Raw genomic sequence first — 15,401 nt, forward strand, 5'->3', positions numbered from 1 at the left:
TTGTTGTTAACAACCATTTGATCAATAAATATGAGAGATGCCCTCTCAAAAAAAAAAAGGCAACAACAACTTGTGACAGGTACACTAAGTTTGATGGAGCAGTTCCCAAAAAGTATCAGGGAAACTCATTTGTATTCATTGTTAAGGTCGAGCAACCTGATTGAAGCATTTCCAGTTCAGAAAGAAACAGTTTACGTGATTCAAGAAAAATACACGGTAGAATTACTGAGGGCGTGGCCAGATTGGGAGACACTGATGTGTTAGACATGCATCTGCCTTTTAGCCAGCTTAAAGGCTTATGAGAACACCTGGACTTCATACAGGTATTGCACATTCCTTATTCTTCAGCTACAGGACTCGATAGGGCAATGAAGCATCTGATAAGGGATTTAGGGAGTTCAGATGGATGGTAGGGGAGAGGGAAAGAAGTGCCCTTTAGCCAGTGATTTTTATAATGTGCAAATTTGCTTATGTCATTCCCATGCTTAAATAAAATTAATGGCTTCTTAGGCCTCAGGAAAAAGACAATCTCCTTTGCTTTACACAATCCATAATCTGACCTCTGCTTCCCTTCCAGCTACATCTCTTGGCCTGTGCCAGCCCCTCCCCCGTCCCTGGGACGCTAGGTTCCAGCCTTCCTGAATTCCCCAGGACCAGCACAGCTTTAGTGAGGCTGCCTGGGTTCAGACCCTGGCTTTCTGTGCCACAGCAAACTCTGCCTCCCGTGTCTCCCCTAACTGCATTGTTACCACAAATAAACCAATGTTTTTAGAACACTTGGAACACACCCATGTTTTATAAATTTATAGTTAAAAATTATCCCAAAGCACCATGTTCCCTTTTATCTTCACACTTCTGTACTTGCTGTTCCTCTGCCTGCAATGCTTTTGCTCCAGCCCTTCAGCCCCCTCAGCCCCCTAATGCCTGTTCATCTTCTAAGGTGAGCTTAGAGGTTATTACTCGGGGAAGCCACAGCTGATAACCCCTGTGGAGATTCACTAGTGATAGTTGAAGATTTCTTACTGTTTTCCTTTTGAGAAAACTTCACTACCCTCTCAAATTAAGTGTGGCCTTGTGACTTACTTTGGCCAATTAAATGAGAGTAGGAATTACATTTTCCAGACAGAAGCTTTAAAAGAGCCAGTGTGTGAGTCATCATATCAGCTTCTGACCACTGGGAGGATTCTGAGAGCAAAGCCAAGTTGAAGCCTCCATCAGTCTTGGTCTGTGACAAACTATGAAAAGCAGAGCCCCTGTTTACCACATCGGACATGAAGTGTGAGTAAGAAATAAACACGTTATTAAGCCACTGAAATTTAGTATCCTGACCAACAATCTTCCACCTCAAGCTGATTTAATGTACTTATTTTAAATCTTTGTTCCCATAAGATTTCATGTTTTCCTCTATCAGCACTTCCCACACTGAACTCTAATTGCTTTTTTAAATGTCTGTCTCTGCACTAAACTATAAGTTGCCTGAGAGCAGGGACTGTGTCTCATGAAAATTTTCATATCTAGTGCTTGTATAGAGCCTCACACAAAGTAGGCACTCACAGAAATGCATGGATTCTCTTCATTCTAATGAAAACTAGGAGAAAAACAGAAGAGCTTTCTTCAAATAGGTGCTTAATGCTCTTAAGGAAATTTTAAAAATTATTCTCTTTTCTGGTTGGTAGATAGAACACAGAAGAATGGAATGTCCTGTTCTTACAACAGGCAGAAGTACTTGGAGCCAGGACAGAAGTTCAGGTTCAGGGAGGTGCCGAGGCCTGACAAAGTCCTCTGAGGCTGGGGAGTATGTTACATGGCTTTATGGTCCGGCTTGCTCCTTGCTTAACCAGAGTGACACATTTCTGAAAGCCAACAGATAGGCTTTTGGTGTTCTGTGGGGATTTTCATTGGAAGTAATTATAGGCGACTCATGCGTGGGATTTAAATTCAAGAGAAAGATTAAATGGCTGTGTGTGTATGTGAATTTCAAATGCATAGATGCTGTTTAGTGGCCCACAGAGCAATAGAGGGCCTACCAAAGGTTACCAGAAGAGAGCACTTTCAGTGGGGAGGGAGGATGGGATTAGAACAAATAGCATATTGTTCTTGTGTTAGAAGTTTTAAGAAAAATTAGAATAGGCTATATTTTATCTTCTATGGTGTAATGTTGCCAATTGTATTAACAGATATTTTTTTGAACTGTGACTGAATCCCTATCTGCTTCCTTCCAAAACTACGTTCTAAATGCGAAGAGGACTAGAAAAGAATGTAGCAAGGGCAGAGTGGCTGTTGGCCTTCTGGACAGAGCTGTGCTTTATTGGGGGATTGTTAGGGCTACCTCACAAAGTGGAGTCTGTCAGGAAAAGCCAGATCTGATTACCTAGGAATGATAATTAGCGTTTATAGGAAGAGTTGTTCTGGAACCCATCAGGATTGTGCCCTCTATTCTCTGTTTGTGAGTTTTGTGTTATGTGTAGCAGTAGGCTGGTCTCCGTGTATCTGTCAATAATAAGGTTTCACTCATCATGCCACACTAGCTAGGAAAACGTTGGCTAAGGAGGTAGGATGACAATGACCTTGAAAGTGTGGTCACTGGAGGGATAGAGACAGGAGCTAATCCAGGGAGTGACTTGAGTTGCTGATATCAATATTTAGTATAAAAGTCTTATGCAACATCCTCTTGAGGCAGGTGTTAGTCAGACACAGGCAGATAGAACTCAAGGCTCCAGACAGAGGCAGATAGAACTCAAGGTCCCGGTAAGGTACAGGAAGAAGGAAACTAGGGTAAAGGCTTCTCAGTGAACAAGAAGCCTCATCCTAGACATCTGGGAAAATTCAGCCTGAGAAAAAATGGAGTTTTCCTTTGATCCTAGCTGGGCCATAGCAACAGGCCCCAGCAACAACTCCCAGCCCCTTGCGTGATTTACTCCCTGTTTGTACTTATAAACCCTAGATGCAGTTCTAACAGCATCCTCCCTTGGTACCCCTCCCAATAAGTGGGAGCTGTTCTTTCTTCTTTCACTCTTTCATTAAACTTTGCTGGTTGCTCCATACTCTTTTGTCTTCTGGCTTCATTCTTTATTGCCTTCAAGACACGGTCCTGGGTACAACAGCATCTCAGCCGGTAACACTCTCACCAAAGAATGGCATCATACAAGCATTGTAAATAAATGCAAAACAACTTATCTGCAAATCTTAGTGCAGGCTGTGTTCTATTACTTTACAGAGTTCACCTGATTTTTCCTTTTTCCACCTCCCATTCCCTTACTATTTTATATAGGGGCAATCGGGGGTTATTGATATTACACTTTCCACTGTCATTTTCAAAATACCAATATGAATGTTACCCAGAGATCCCAAACTTGGAATTAGATGCAGTTGATGTAGTTGATGACATTTTGAGTTGTCCTGTTCTGGGTAAAAGAGGGTAAATGTGTTTTTGTTTGTACAAGGGATGGCTGCATTTTGATAGGCAGGAGCATTTTATGGTGGTGGTTATAGTCATGATTGTCTGGAAGTATACATTATGTTAGACATCTATGCTCTGCATCTCTGAAACATCCTTCTTATAGATGGGGAACTCCTCACATGTTAAGTCCCACCTCCCCAAGGTTGAAGACTGCTAGTTGACTCCTGACATCCATCTCCCCATCTTCTGTTGGTACAGCATCTCCATATCTACCAGGCATCTTACTTCTCAGGCAAAAGAAAATGTCATTTTCAGTATGAGCAAGTTCCAGCCAAGGAGCTATAAGTAAAGTGTTATATGTTACTTCCAGGAAGTTTCCCTAAGAGGGAAAGAGCCACCCCATTCCTCTTTCTTCCTTCTGTTAGTTGGAGCACAGATGTGATGGGACTCTGGCAACCATTTCAGACTAGCAGGTGCCATTGAGAACAGAAACCACATGCTGAGGATGATGGAGCATAAAGCTGTCATTAAGACAACTAGGGAACCAGCACTATCAGTGCTTAACTGTCCACCTGGACATCTTTACATGAGAAATAAACTTTGGTCCCATTTCAGGCACTGGTATTATTTAGTTATATACAGCAGAACTTAATCCTAATTAAATTCACTTGCTCTTCCAAGTGGCTGAGGCACAGGTCTGTGACCCAGGCTCTGTTAATTACACACAGTGGTGCAGGACTTGAGTTCTAAAGAAAATTGTGGAAGGATCAGGATTCTAGAGGCAGCAGTGGTGAGACACTTGCATCTGGTGTGACAGGTCAGGGGTAGAAGCTCCAATGTCTGTGCACAGCAATTGCTGCGGGGCTTTCTCTAGAACAATCGCACATGTGATTAGGCATACTTCCAGGTTACCCAGCTTCCAAGGCCAACTCCCTAGCCACGCACACCCAGGTATTCAAGAGGCTAACCTGATACCTAATAAACCCCCCATTTCAACAAGAAGGAACCCTAAGTGATACATCACTCCCCTTAGGTCTATCTGAAAATTAGGTTCTGTTCTTTAATACCTTAGCCTCTATCCTAACTGTTTTAAACCACTGGCTTAAACCCAAAGTTTCTCCTGGACTTGGATTTAACTTCAATCTCTACTTTTCTGGGTATGGGTGTGACTGCAGTTGGCCCCCAAAATCCATTCTGTCAAAATACAGGTCTACCCTTGTGACTAGGTGTAGCCACACAACTGAGCCTTACAAATGTAATGTGAAAGATGGTGATGTATGCAACTTCTGCCTCACTTACATAACAGGGTGTTGCTTCCTTGAGTTTTCTTTATTTCCTTCCCATACTCATGATACAGCTTTAACCAAGGAGATGAGGACGCACCCTAGGGGATGGCAGAGTCGCAGATGGAAGGAGCCTGAGTCCCCAAATAACTTCATGAAAAAGGACTTCCTCAGCCTGGACTATTCCCCACAGAACAGGAAAAGAATAAACTTCGATTTTCTATAAACGGCTGCCTTGGGATCTCTATCAGCTTTTTTCTTTGCTAATACAAAGATAATGGAGGAATGCTAGGCAGGGAATTTGTAATTAACAACAGGTGATTCCAGAGCTGTGCAGGAGCCACGGATGCAGGCAGACAGGCTCGCAGAGTGTGACTTGTTTTTCCATTCTAGAAGGGGAAGACAGTACAAGCACTGTCATGAGATGCCAGTGAACCCCAAGACAGGGCCTCTGTTAGTCCCTAGGCACAGTGACACCATCTTTTATGGTTGCCTCAGCTTGACATACATACATTCTCCTACTTCCACCCCAGACTTTAAAATAGATGTTTTTACCTCTTATAATTTTGACCACTATGTTTAGAAAATCATTTTCATTTGCAGCTATCTTCATGATCACATCTTCCCACTTTTTTAAGGATTGAGTCATTTTGTTCATTTTGTCTTTGATGATCACCTTTTTCATTTCAAATCTAATATTAAAGATTTACTACAGCCATGCCCTTTTAATTTGAGCTTCTAGATACAGGAGCTCAGAAACAGTGGCCACCTGTTTTTGAAGTTCTGCTGGAATACAGCCCACCACCCTTTGATTTATCTATCGTCTGTGGCTGCTGTTACACTGCATTGGGCATGGGGGTGGGGGTGAGTCACCGAGAGGACATACCAGCTGGTTGGCCCGCAGCAGGAGGCTCATCTCCAGCCTTGCCCCTGGAATGTGCATTCTGCTTGCCTTCCCCATGCCCAGAAGCTGCCCCAAGTATGGCTGAGTTGGCGACATGGTATGTCAACCAAGGAAAAGGGCAGAACTGAAATAAAACAGAAGTATTTATTGGGATCCAAGAATTTCAAGGTGGGGAGCACAGACTCAGGTAGTGTGGGTAAAATTGTAACATTTCCAGAGTATCTCTCCTGGCTTTAGTGCACTTGCATATCCTCAGGGATAGGGAGAAGTTCATCTCCATGTCAATGGGTAACTACCTGGGCAACAGAGAGGGCTGTCTAAACCTAGTTTAAAGGGAGGGGCTGGCTTGCTTGCTTGCTTGCTTGCTTTTTCGGGAGCAGGGGAGAGAGAGATGGTGCTGGAGTACAGTTTGTGAGCAATAAACGGGTTTTAAACTTTATTTCTCCCTTTGACTGATTTCAGTTTTTAGAGGTATTTTTCCCCAGGATTTCCTCTCCCCGGACTTACAGGTAGCAATACAGCCTGTGCCCCACCAGGGAACAAAGTCAGGGTTTAAAGACAAAGGGATGCTTATGCACTCTGTTCCTGATGTTAAAGACAGAAAACTAATCTTGACTGAATGAAGTTGGTTGCTAAGACTATCGCTAAGTTAAGTCCCTTTCTGTAGCAAGTTGCAGGTGTTCGGGCTGAGTCCTTGGAATATTTGCAGTTTGACCCAGTTCAGAAACCCAATAAGAACATGAATAAAGCCCATCTCCTTAATGGCCTCTAACCTCCATTTAAAACCCCTTGACATAAGTTACTCCATTTTTATTTCACCTTCCACAGGTGATAGGACCACCTGGATGGCATATATGACTAAAACACAGTTAAAGCCACCATTGAACTATTAAGATGTTGGGGGTAGATGCAGAGATCTCTTTATTTTTCAGCTGCCCAAGACATGCCACATATGTAAGTTCTCTTGCTCATTAAACTTGCCACCTACAAATCTGGAGTGGCCTCCTTCTTTGGTCTCACCCTGCTCTCTGAGTACAGGGGCCAGTTTCAGATTTCACCTGGGAAGCTCCCAAGGAGGTTGTGAACCAAGACACTGCAAAGATAGAGGTGACTGTGGCAGAGACCAAACACATGGTCACAGGAACACTTAACGTGCAGCCCTTGACAGAGAACATTTGCCAGTCCTTGTTCTCAAGCTAGATCTACTCTTTTTATTCTCTCTCCCTATCTTTATCATAGTGTCACTCCTAATTTCTATTACTTCTTTTCTTTTTATTCTTATCCCATCTGTCTTTAATAAGTTTTTGACTTAACTTTTATCTTACCAGCTTCAAAACTTTCAGCTTTGCTTAACTTTCATTTAACCAGTTCTATGTTTTTAAATTAAGCATTTATTTCTTAATAACCCTTAACATTCTTCCTATTACTTCCTTTTTATTTAGTAACTGTATGAAGCACAGTTGCAGGCAGTGACAAATGCCCAACAGGAATATTCTCCTGTTATGAACTAAGTCTCAAGGCTGTGTCTTAATGAGGCTTAACTCCACTATCCAACCACTGTGTGAGGAACCTGATCATCAGATGGTTATCCTTTGCACCTTTGCAAGCATCCTAACATCAAATGCCCACGCCACCTCCTGACTGCACAGATGGGCTAACACTTCGGCCCAGCACAGTGGGCCTGCCCATGTCAGGTTATTAAAGGGCAGCTACAACCTCCTAAAAGCTTAAGTCAGAGAGAGCTAAAGGTTCATTCTCCCAGATCTGAAGATTTAAAATCTTCTGAACTTTATTCTATATACCAATGGCTGAGGTGAACTATATCCAGAGCTCTAAATCCCAATACTGCCTGTAGAGGTTGCCAGGGTCTTACCTGGAGATAATTGTTTCAAATTTCCAACTTTCATTGAACATTTACTGTGTGACAGGCAATATGACAGATACCAGAGATAAAAGTCAAGAAAAAAACAAGGATTCTCTCCTCAATGAATTTATAATGAAGTTAAGGCAGAAAACAAGTAAAAATTAATTACAGCACAGTGGGCTATGTTTTCCTGAGGTATGTTGTAAGAACACAGAGGAAGGGTGTCCAAAGCAGGGGCGCTTCCTGATCATCCACTGGGACCCACACGATCAGTGGACTGCTGGACACCCAGAGACCCTGACCCATACCACAGAGTACTGCAAGCTTACAAGAGGCCCCCGTGACTGCTGAATTAAGAAGGGACCAGGCCCAGAAAGACCCATTTCTGTGGAGAACCCATGCTGGGGCATAGACTCAGGGGAGTAGAGAAAGAAATGAGCCAGAAAGCTTATAATTTGACCTGTCCTCCTACCTGTCACCATGCACGCACAGCCTCATCTACTGAGCCCCTGCAATGGATGAGAGAAGGGAAACTGGCCGTGACAACCCCAACACAGTCTCCTAAGTCCAGATGACCAGCCGTGAATTATAAAATGCACAGGAGCAGTGATAAAAGTCTCCTGGGGACCAGTCAGGCTGGGTGGGGCTGTGCTGGTGAGCGGGGCCTGCACACCAGCCTGTACTGGTCTCCAGGGGTCCAGTCGGCCCTCAGAGCAGAGGCAGCCACTAAAGTGGGGATGGGCTGGTTGGCTTTAGCACAGGAAGGTTAATGTCAAGGGAGGATTTTGAAGAAGAAAACCAGGGAGTTATACAGGTTTAAAGGGCCTCTATGAAAGGGGGGTTGGGAGGGAAATATGGGGGCACACTAAGTTATCTGGGAAGAGAAAGGACTGAATGAAGGAGAAAGAAGCAAGAGAGCTGGTTCTGGGGGTGCAAGGAGCACACACTGTCTCTGGGGTCCCGGTGCAACATGGACACCACGGGCTCCTCCACCCTGTCTCCTGGCCATCCTGGGTCCAGCTTCTTGCCCCACAGTGCGTACTTTACAACAGCGGGCCTAGGAGGAAGCGGCTGGACTTCATACAGGCAGAGATCTTCTTCAGGCCCTGAGTATGGGAAAAACAAGGCTAGTTCTCAGGGACTGCTGCCTCACAGGGGTTCAAGCAGCCCCTCCTCAGAGGGGACCCCACTACAGCCCTTCCTCGGGGGGTCACGTCCTGGGACATCAGACAGTCTTCCTGGGGTCCCCAGCTCTCATAATTTAGCTTTCCAATTTCTTGTAACCCGTGTGATGTCTTATTAAGAGTCTCCATGTGTGGAGACTCTACACTGTGCCAGGTGCTTAATCCACATGAGATTATAAATTCAAAACCTCCAGCAACCAGGCTACAAGAGAGGTTCTACTGACACCATTTGTCAGAAGGAAAACTGAGGCACCAAGGGCTTTAGCAGGGGAACAGCAGGAATGCAGCCCATCTCTCTCTCCAGCCTGTGCTCTCTGCTGGGCTCCCTCCCCACCTCACCCACAGGAGGCCTTGTTCCTCCCAGTCTGCACACACATTCCCCTTTCCACAGGGAGGAGCCTGCCTCCCAGGGTGGCCCACACAGGGACCCCTCGCTGACCTCAGGGACTCAGAATGGGCCTATGCAGCTTGCAGGACAGCCCAGCCCTCACTCAGTGACTCAGCAAAACTTGGATGAAAGCTGAGAGGAGGTTGTGGAGCAGGAAAGCCAGGCCAGGCCACACTTTAATTCTTCCTCTTAAGGGAGAAAGTCCACTGCTTGGCCTGGTACCTGAGCCCAGTCTCCTGGGCCCCAGCCTTCCTCATGCCCAGTCCTGCTGCACATGATACCCAGGTGTGTTAGAGCACCAGCTTCCCAAGATAGACAGTGCCTGAGCCCTCCAGAGGATTCAAAGATCCTGGGACTGCCAGACCCAAGGGGCTGCACAGCGCAGCCTCAGCGGTCCTCCAGCCCTCCCTTCCAGGCAGTGTCCCAGGTCCCTGCACAGTCCCAGGGCCGGCCAGCCAGGGCCAGAACCAGAGGTGCTGAGAAGGGGCTGAGAAAGCAGACCTCTCAATGGGGAGTGGGAATGGAGAAGAGACTGCAGGCTGCGCACCCTGCTGGACGAATGCCTCCAACTCCTGAGTCTGTAACAGCCTGGACTGCGTTGCTCTCCAGTGAGTTGACTAAGGCAGGTGGATGAAGAGCTGGTTACTTGGTTCTACACCAGCCGGTGTTGGGCAGATTCAGAACACATGGAGACTCTACACTGTGCCAGATGCTTAGATCCACACTAGATTATAAGTTCAAAACCTCCAGCAACCAGGCTACAAGAAATGTTCTACTGACACAATTTGTCAGAAGGAAAACTGAGGCACCAAGGGTGCCAACACAGTCAGGATGCTATTACCATCCCCTATTGTGTATTTCTTCTCCTCATAGCTTGAGTCTGTGTACTCCAGGAGCAGGCAGACAGGTGAGCCATCTGCAAAGAAGCCTTGGCAGTCAGAGGTGTAAAGTCTGCCTGCTTGCCCTTCTCTGCTACAGGTGAGTTCCCACACTCCCCAGTGGCCTCCACCAACCACACACGCACCCACCTTGGAAGGACAGGCAGGGGCAGGGGCTGAGCTCCACAAGCTCTGAAGAAGAACCTTCTGGGAGAACCAGATTGCCGATACTCCTCACCAGGCAGACCCCTCACTCACCCAGCAGATGTCACAGTAACCCAAGGTCATGTCCATGGTCAGTGCTTTATGGACATAAGGCATGACCTCAGGTCAGCTGAAGTTCATCCCGTGGCTGTGCCAGGAAGCGATGTTGGGCAGATGTGATGTTAAAGCCCCATGGCCCCGCCTGTGCTCCACCAGGGCCCCACCAACTACTCAATCACCTGGGCTGCTTTCAATCTGCCACAATGGGAGGCCCAGAATCCAGTTTCCCAAAAACAAGAACTTTACATCACCCAGCAGCGAGTTTCAGGGCCCAGGTCTGGGCACAGAGGTGTCCACGGCACCCTGGGCTCATCTTGTCTGGCTCTACACTCCACGCCCACATTTGGACCTCTGCTCATCAGAGGAAATTGGCAGTGCACTTGGGACACTAGCCTGGGTCATAAAAAGAGCAATGACCTTTCCCTTCTCCTCCCGCCAGCCACCCCTCAGCTTCGCCCCTGGGCACCGAGTTCTGAGTTCCGCAGGCTCTGGGAGGCTCTGGCTGCCAAGTTAAGGACAAAGGTGCCCCTCAAATGCAGAGTCTGAAGCCGCACCTGTCCTGGCAACACCAGAACTCTGGTCTTTCTGCAACTTCCGCCAGGCCTCCCCATCCTGACAGCCACACGTCTTCGAGAACAGACGAGCAGAGGGATGGGAACTCCCATCCAGCACAAGGACAGAAATAGGAAACGTGGTCTCCGAGATCTTTTAAGGACTGTGGAGGACGCAGCCCTCTGTGCTGTGGCTAGGAACGATCACAGTCAAATGTAAATTAATCAGTTAGAACTAAGCCCTGAGCTGTGAATCTAAATCCAGAGTCAGACCCAGCAAAGAGGCAGGACGTGGAGGTGCAGCCCTAGAGCTGTCCTGCCACCAGTGAGATGTCCCTCACACTGAACAAGAGAGTGACCAGAGCGTGGTGGTCAGAGGGAATGTGAGCGAGGGGGAAGAGCTGCCCTGGGGGTGCCCGGCACCTATCCTGCTGCAGACTGTGGAGTGAGGATGGTGGCCTGAAGATCCTGGCCACCAGGACGTGGAGGACCCCATGGGACCACAGTCAGGGTGGGCCCTGAAGACCCTCAGCTGCCTAGGCCCTCAGATTCCAGCCCTGATGCCAGCTCCTAACCTGTGTGTGGTATCTTGTATGAGACTGTGACTCAGGTGTCTTTGTTTAAACGATATTACAAGGTTCAGTGGATATTTCAAAACATGTGAGTGGAAGTTTTTTTAAAAATGGGTTACAAGTTGAAGGGTGAATTTGGTGCACTACAGAAAAATAAGTTTAAAATTAGGTAACACTTTGCTAGGATAGCAAGGTATGAATCCAGTATCCAATAAAGGTTTTGGGCAACGGGGGTAGAAGAGGACACAGAGACCTTTCCCAATGCCCATGATATCATCCGAGTCAGACGTCTGCACTTCCTGCTAAGCTGGGGAGCAGGGACAGTGTGCCACCCGAGCTAGCAGACTCAGTCCTTGTTGCACACGCTCCCCGGCCGCTCACACCTTGCCAGCCGTCCAGGCTCTCCTGTTGGGTGCAGGCTCCTCTTGCAGCCTCTGGGGTCAGGGGGGTTCCAGTTGCCCAGAAGGATGCTGCCCACTTCATACTTATATTTTGCTAACACATTGAGGAGTTGTCATTCTTAGTTTATACATCTTGGGCTTAGAACAGAAAAAATACTAGATTCCCCTGACAAAATGATTTTGTTAAGCTGACATTGGAAAGAAGAACAATGAAAGTAAGTAGAACTGATATTGTTCCATTTGTGTTCATCCATCCAGTCTTTCCTTTACTGGAAAAACAATCACCGAGATCCTGCGATGCAGTGAGCACAGTGATTAGGACAAACCTGGCTATTAATGACGGACTCAGCGGGGCACTGCAAGGGAATGCTCTGCTAAAATATGGGACAGTGTCAGTGTGCTCCACTGAGGGGCAGCTGTAGGGAGACAGCTGGGTGCAGAAGAAAGAGGCAGTGTCTGGGAGGACAGGGACACTGAGGGGACAGGAGACCGTCCCAGAGCACAGTGGCTCCCTGCAGCGGGAAGTGGACGAGTCTCAGGAGGAGGAGGAGGGTGGCCTCACAGGATGTCAAACACAGTCCCGGAGGGCCCAGAGGATCATACCAGTGGCCACAGTGGGACCGGGAAAGGCACCAGGAGCCTCGGGGATTCGGGACCCGAGCAAGTGGTCTGAGGGCAGTGACTGCAGCCAGTTGTTGCCTTGCAGAAATTCAGTCCCAGTGTTGCCAGATCTTCTGGATTCACGTGTTCTCTCTCTCTAGCTTAAAGTGTTGACAAGTTTTTGTCTTTTACAGAGGCCTGTGCGGGACAGCAATACACACTGTGTCACATATCGAGTCCCAGTCCCGACCTCTAGTCTTGCTTCCGGACTGCTCGTCATACCTTCCAGCTCCCCTGCTCACATGCTGAACTTGCGAGGTTAATTCACAAAAATTCTATGTAAAGTGGCCTCAGAATGCAAAACTGCCTATGACAAATGAAAACCAACAGTAGAATTAAAGTATGTCCTATTTCATGACAATTTTCTAAAGCCTCTGAAATTGTGTAAACCTTAGCATATCCAGGACATAAAGAATATCTTTTTGATCTAAGATAAGATTTTCAGGGAGATTCATAGTTACCAAGGGAATTCACTTCTGCTAGGAAAGAATTAGCAAAAAGTAGACTTCAGGGTCCTACTAAGAGCCTGTAGCCCTAGCATAAGATGAAATTGTGGAACCCACATGCTGATGGTACTGGAAAAGAGGCCCTCAGGCCTTGCTGGTGGCACCATAAAATAAATGACTGTCTCTGTAGAGCAATAAAATAACCTATTATAAATCATAAACCTGTTCTTGCCCTTTGACTTCTAGTATCTGCTTGGGGATCTATTGAATAAAGTAACCAAAATCAGAGGAAAATATTAGCATATAGATGATCGTAATGTTGCAACTAATGGCAAAAAATGAAGATATCCACATACCCAACATTTTATCTATAGGAAGATACAAGGCACACTTTATAGGAAGGAATGCCACATAGCTGTTGCATATTCATAAGTATGTGCACATGTGGACTGCAAATATGTACAGATTTTTAAGTGAAATATTAAGAGAAAACAGAACAAAACCTAACAATGTGTGTACCCCCATCTCACCTTCCAAAGAAGTAGCCATGAATATAAATCAAAAAAATATTTGAAGTAACCCCACTAACCTTAGAATCAAAGTAGCTTAATAAGTAGTCATTGAGCACCTGCTTCTGTTCCAGGTGCTGTTAGAGGTGAGGTGTTAACACTAATAACACCAGTGAATAAGAAGAGATAAAAGTCATGCCATCTCCATACTGAGGAGAGAAATGTCTGTTACAAAAAATGGACAAATAGTGTAATACACAAGACAATATATATTACAGGCAGTAAAGTGCACAAGTATAAATCATACACAGTAAAGTATACAAATCTGAAGTGTATAGCTCTATGGGGTTTTATGAATGTAAACTCTTATGGAATCTACACCCAGATCAACATAGAGACATCTCCAGCACTGCACAAGGTCTTCTTAGTGAGCACCCCACACACAAGGCCACCAGGCACCTGACCTCTGTCACCTTGAGTTCACTCTGCCTGTTGACTTTGATTTAAATGGTATGATACAGGATGCACTTTTTTGTGTCTGCATCCTTCTGCTCGACACTCTGAGAGAATCACCCATAGGGCTTCGTGTAGGAGGAGCACACTTATTCTCACTGTAGTATACATTGCACCATATGAATACTGGAATTATATTAATAAACTGCAGTTTATCTGACCATTCTCCCACTGATATACATTTAGGTTATTGCCAGTTATTGGCTATTTCAAATAAAGCTGCTTGAACATCATTGTACATGTCTTCTGGGAGACATAACCACACACCCCAGTTGGTAAAAGGAGTGGGATTCCAGGGATATAGAGTAGGTGTGTGTTTAGTTCTATTAGACGCTGCTAGTGTTCCTAAGTGGCTGTCCCACCAGCAATGGATGACAGCTGCAGTTACTCCATAAATTCAAGAACTATTTTCAGTCCTTTCAATTTTAGTCTAGGTGGGTATGTAATAGGATCTAACTGTGTTCATAACTTCTCCAATATCTAACGATGTTGAGCACCTTTTCACATGTTCATTAGCCATTTGGATTCTCTTTGAGAAAGGCCTGTTCAAGATGTAGTCCTTCTTTCATGGAATTGTCTGTTTGGATATTAGATAAATGCCTGTGCTGATTTGCAGTATTTTCTCCCAGCTGAGCCTGGCCTGAATACCAGACCCAAAAAAACAGCATTTTTTGGAATAGTTTGGACTCTTGTGCTACCACGAACTTCCCCTTAAGCAACCCACTCAACAGTGTGATTTAAAATGACATCCAGAGGGGGCACTGCAGATGGATCAATGCTGACTGGGGAATCAGGGTAGAGGAAACCTGTGCTTAGAAAAGAACAAGAATGTTCACAGGAGGTGAGAGGTGGGAAAACATCAGCTCCCTATCCCCATACAGACTCTGGGCGTGGATACCATGGAATGGCAAGAACCAAAAGGCCTCTTACACTTAAAAAGGGCCAGCCACAAAGGAATGGAAGTCTGACTAGCATTACCCTTCTCATCAACAATGCTGAATTATAGAAGTTGTGCATAATTCCATCAGATGTCTTAAGTCTTCAGCCCAGAAATGTATTCTGAACCACAGTGCTAGTTCAGTGTACAACACGATATATATTTTCAGATATGCAAGGAGTGTGGAAATCTATTGCATGGGGACCCAGCAAAATGAGGAAGTAAACCAAGGAGGCTCTGAATGACCTGAGAGGGTGCCCAGAGACCTGAGGAACAGCTCACACAGCATCCTACAGACTGCACAGATGTGATGATGCCAGACATGCACAGGGAGAACGAATGAGTCCTCCCCACTGGGGATTCCACCACCTCTGGGCCCTACCTACACAGACACATGACTTTACAGAGCTATGAGCCCTCAATCATGCAGGATGAATGAATGCAGATCCAGGCGTAGAAAGAGGCCTCCATCTGCAGACAGCCCAATGCAGTGTCTGTGCTAAGGGTGTCAGAAACAGTCTCGACCAGCCTCATTAACCCCACCACACAGGATCCCCATGCACCCAGCCACTGCCAGCATCACCAGTCAGACCCTGGGAACAGGGCCACTTTGAAAGTACAGGTGACCAGGAGGGATTAAGACAAGA

At 46.1% G+C, this 15,401-nt stretch overlaps 1 long non-coding RNA gene across 1 annotated transcript; it reads left to right on the forward strand.

Annotated features, from left to right (window-relative positions):
* Positions 1-294: 294 nt before the first annotated feature.
* On the forward strand, positions 295-13,015 carry LOC140848949 (uncharacterized). The gene is made up of 4 exons (XR_012130284.1): positions 295-323; positions 1,123-1,278; positions 9,897-10,001; positions 12,484-13,015. It is a non-coding gene; the product is annotated as an uncharacterized lncRNA (long non-coding RNA).
* Positions 13,016-15,401: the final 2,386 nt, after the last annotated feature.

Source organism: Manis javanica, chromosome 4, assembly GCF_040802235.1.
Source record: "Manis javanica isolate MJ-LG chromosome 4, MJ_LKY, whole genome shotgun sequence".
Taxonomy (NCBI): Eukaryota; Metazoa; Chordata; class Mammalia; order Pholidota; family Manidae; genus Manis; species Manis javanica.